The 5,037-nt window shown below is 41.6% G+C and overlaps 1 non-coding gene across 1 annotated transcript; it reads left to right on the plus strand.

Annotated features, from left to right (window-relative positions):
* Positions 1–1,818: 1,818 nt before the first annotated feature.
* Positions 1,819–1,952, plus strand: LOC129406239 (U8 small nucleolar RNA). The gene has a single exon (XR_008630894.1). It is a non-coding gene; the product is annotated as a U8 small nucleolar RNA (small nucleolar RNA).
* The last annotated feature ends 3,085 nt before the right edge of the window (positions 1,953–5,037 follow it).

The following is a 5,037-nucleotide window of genomic DNA, read 5'->3' on the forward strand; positions in this document are numbered from 1 at the left end:
TATGGCAGTACAAATGCTTGTCTACAGATGGGGTCTAGCTTCCCTGTCCCATTGCTATTGTGGTTGAACTTCTCTTTCTATCACTGACTTTCATACCTGTGTTACGTTGTTACCACCACAATCACTCGCTCTCTCTCTCCCTCATAATTACTGGTGAAACACCTACTCAGTGCTAAGTTTTGAAAGCTGGAGAAAATCTTCAAGATTAACTCATTGCATCCTTTTGCACATGCAGAGACAGGGGTTGTGAGAGCTTGGGTAATATGTTTTGTGCCTCATACAGCAAATTTGTGGCAGAGCTACACAGAATATGTACATTTTTCATGCTCGATGTAAACTGCTGCTCTCTCTTTTCCCCACTCATTTCAACTTGTTGCCCTGTTCACCTCTTTCTCTCTAATTTAAATACAAATACATAAATAAAGTCTACGCCGGCCATATTTTAAAACATCAATATTTTGCAAAATTACTCTCTTGGTGCTCCCCACCCCCACCAATGCAAGATACATTCCCAAACTAGTTGCTTTTCATAGAGCTTTAAATAGCTTGTCCTTCCCAAATTTCTGCAGCCAGCAAACAGCTATTCATCATTTGCTATTTTCTTGAAGGCCAGCCCAACAGAGACATGTTTGGAAGAAATAAGATCTGGATATCTCAGGCTCCATTCCCTAAATTAGTCTCTGGGCATGTGTATTTTGTGGGGAGGAAGAACAAAAGGGAAACAAACAGGAACCCAAGCAGGTTTGACTAGGCACTGGATAACTGCATTGGTGTTTTCCTGGGACCCAGAGAGTGCAAGCCTGTCCTCACCAGACATGGTCTTGCACTAGCCCTCAAGGGGGTGGTGTCAGGCTGGCTGAAGATTCAGATTTCACCCCTATCTTTTGAAATAGGTCTAAGAGACCTTTACACTCAGCCCATCTTGTGGTCAGAAAGTGAAATAAACAGTTTGCCAGTGTTTGCCTTTCAGCATCTGCCCAGTTATGCCTCCGGCATAATCGAGGCCCAGACAGAACCAGAAAGATGTTTTTCAAGAGGAACTCAAAACTGAGAGATTCTTGGGTAATCCATATTGCAGAGTTGATTTAGTTTTCAGGTCCAGGCCCTGGGGCTGCACATTTTGTAGTCTTATGCATTTTTGCTTTTGTGGGACAATTTCTCCATAGGAAAAAAAAAAGAAAAGGAAAATAATTATTTTATTACTGCATTGGTATAAAAGGGAATATATTATTATCATTACATAACATGTTTTCTTCAACTCCGTTAGTTTCCAATTTTGAAAGAAAAAAAGTTCTCATGAGTTTTAAAATTTATTGAGGGCCCTAGTCACTGAACTTGCTGTGGCTCACAACAAAGTGGATGGGCCCAACCCACGGGTAGGAGAGACCCATTCTTTTGTCTCTAGGTGCTGGATGAGCCCTGATCAGCAGCCCCGATGCCCAGGAAACATGCGACTTCTTTAGATCTGGATTAGAAGGAGGAGTTTTGTCTCCTTGCTTCTCATTTTCCATTTCCTAACAGGAGAGAGGTTAAAAATTAGAGATAAGTTGTCAATTTCTTCCATATCAGTCAAAATCAATCTTTCCAAAATGCCCATCAGAGGGGATTACCTTTGTTTCTCATCCACACAAGCATCTTCTTTCTGCTCCCGTTGCACTTGTTCATATTTGAAGTGACATTGCTCACACGATAAAATCTGGCTCAGTCAGGAAGAATCAAAAACGTCTCTCAATGAGAGAGAAAATATAGAGAATTTACTTCTTAACTTATGCACAAAAGAGTCCACAGAGCAGCATTAAAAAAAAAAAAAAGTTGGAATTGTCAGGTAGGATAATCCTTACCTGTTCCTCTATTCAGAAGGCAGATAGAACATGATGATTGGAGTTTGCATGATTCATGATTAATGTCTCTACGTGATTAGGGCACACAACACCCTAATTCTCCTATCTGATTCTTTATGAAAACAAAACAGTGGTAGGTAAAACAGACCCAGTAGAAAGACTTGGATGGTCTTTGTTTAAAAAAAGACTATAAAAATATAACCTGTCCACCTGACTAGTGGGAGTATAACTTAGTACAAATGCTTTGGAAACCCATCTACTACAGTTGGATACACATGCTACATGATTCAACATTTCCTCTTTTAAATATTAGGTTCAACAATACGCAATTGCCAATATTTGACTGCATTTGCACCACAAAACTGGCTATTTAATTTGATTCTACCTAGTATATATATACAACAGAAATGCATACATATGTTCATCAAAAGTCATGTATAAGAATGATCTAGCATCACTATTTATAATAATAAACATCAGATACTGCAAAGAAGCATCAAAACCAGAATGGATAAATAAATTGTGACTTGTTCATATAATAGAATGTTGCATGCAATAAGAAGAAATAAATTACAACTACATATGACAATTTGGATGGATCTCACAAACACAATGCTGATTGAAAGAAGCCAAATGCAACAAGGTATACAGACTATGACTCCATTTACGCACAATTCAAAATGTATGCATAAATGCTACTAATCCACATTATCTGTAGTTAGAAATGTCTTCCTCTAGCTAACGGGGACTAGGCACTGACCTAAAGGCACAGAAGAGATCAGTGATTTCAGAACTTGATTTGGGGACTAGTTTTATGTCCTGTGTGTACTTGAAATTCATCAAGCTATAAATTATGAGTTCCACATTTTTTCTTGTGTAAATTTTCTCCTAAAATATTTTTTAGCTTAAAAAAAAGACTGCAGAGGGAGTCCAGCAGCTGTTGGGGTAGGGAACACCAGCTGGCTCTGGGAGGTCTGCTCTCTGCCCTCCAGCTCTTGTTTGTGCCTTAGTAGATTTTTAAACCATTACCTAATACTGGCTCTGCTCCAATTGCTTCACATGCTTTATCTCACTTAATCCCCCAACTCAACATCCACATAGATCCTATTATTATCCCCAAGCAATGGGTGGAGAGTGGAGAGACAGAATCTTAGCATCTGAATAGCTTGCCCCAATGCACTGAGCTACTGAGTGATAGGCCAGTGTCTAGCCCCAGAGCTGAGTTTCCTCCCTGTATTTATTTAATGCCTCTTCCTGCCCCAGAATCAAAGTCATTGGGTGCAGGACAACTAAATGTGTGCTCAGATCCTACCTCTCTGAACTCCACCTGTTTGCACTCATCCCTGTTCTTGTCCCTGCCCACCAAGGCGGTGGCTCTTGAGATTCATCAAAGAATGTAAAGCTCTACAATTGGAAGCGACTCACCCAATTCACCCAGCAGAGACACTGTCTTCTCCATGATGCCCAATAGACCCAGACTCAGATGTCCCACAAGACCCTTAGCATCATTGTGCCTTATGCCAGGGGTATCCAAGCTCCATCTTTTGGTATCTAACACTGCCTTTGACTTCACTTCTGAATGCCTCTTTAAGGCATGTGTTATTTAATGTGGAAATATAACATATATAAAATTAAGTGGCCCAGTGCCACAAGAAAGGCAAATCTCAGCTCCTGCCTTAGTCTCTGACCACAGAATCAGCCTTCTATAACTCCATTTAATGCTGTTCAGTGAGCGGAAGGGACAGAGAGAAGAAAGCCAGTAGAGAGCACTTTTTGTACGGAGCATGCAAGTCTCATTATGCACTCTCTCCTCCTCTGAGCACAGGGAACAGCTGTGGGAAGGGAGTATTATTCTGATTTGCCTGCTGAGAAATCTCAGGGCTTGAAGAGGTTGACAGTGATGGCTGTTGTTTTCGGGTCTGGTGAGGCAGGCAAACCCAAAGAAATCCTTGTCTCTTTCACAGTATCCATTTCAACACTCCTGGGCCACGGCATGGAGTGTGGAAACCCTCAGACTCTAGGTGCTGAGACTGATGGCACACGCTGCTTTGCTGGCAAGACAAAGGAAATCATCACCTTCTCACAGGGGCAAATGGATGACCCATACCAGAAAGTACCTTTCCCTGTGTACCTTTAGCTGTCTAGATGGCAGTCTGGCTCCAGCTCAACCTCTCGCTTCATGTGACCTTGGAATAAACTCTCGCTACCTCTGACTCTCAACTTACCCAGTTGTGCAGTGAGAGAGTAGATTAGCTGATGCCTTTTAGGCTTCCCAGTTCCAGTCCTCTGGTAACGACACCTGGTGCCACTGCAGAAACATTTTTACCTCCAAGTAGAGGAGTTAGGAAAGACTTTGTTTTCTTGTCACTGACTCAGGTGGAGCTTTGTGGGACAGTCAGCCACCAGCCTGATCCAGTAAGAAGGAAAATCATAGAAATCAATAGGTGGATGCAGGAGCCTATGGGCTGGGTCTACCACAGCTCGGGGTGCTGGATGGTCAGAGGAAAAATTCAAATAGGTGAAATCTAAAAGGGTGCCCAGAATAGTTACAGCTTCATGCTCAATTGCAAGAATCTATTTTATGCATACATATCCTACCTCCACCTACATACCCCAGTGATCCCTGTCACTGAAATGTTCTTGATCTGGAATTTGTATACTTTGAAGTGGTCTGTAAAGTAATATACGTAGGTAAATATATGCATTCTCATGAAGTGAGAAAATTTCATTAGATTCCCAAAGAGTTTAGTCACACACACACACACACACACACACACACACACACACACACACGGAGGCATACAAGACTTAAGAGCCACACTTTCAATTCAAATACAACCTCTTTCAATCTTCCCTTCCCAATTACACCCTTCTAAATGCTGTCTTGAACTATTGGAGTCACTTCATACTTGATCATTTTGGCTTCTAATTCAGCATCTATAGAGCTCTCCTGGTGTTCTTCTATTCTGCTTTGAGCTTTTCTTTCGTTTTGATCTGTTTTCATCTATAGTTACAAGAGTTTCATTTATCTTGGAAGACCACTCCATATGTGCCCCTGATTCTTTTTTCAGCCTCCTTTCTGGGTGATACCCTTCCCTGTTCACCTTTAGTTGTGGCTACACCCTAAGGCATCCCAGTTCTACAACTTGCATCTTCCATTCCCACAAAGGGAACCATCCTGCCCTTCTCCATTGGT

This window comes from Sorex araneus, chromosome 6, assembly GCF_027595985.1.
Source record: "Sorex araneus isolate mSorAra2 chromosome 6, mSorAra2.pri, whole genome shotgun sequence".
Lineage (NCBI taxonomy): Eukaryota > Metazoa > Chordata > Mammalia > Eulipotyphla > Soricidae > Sorex > Sorex araneus.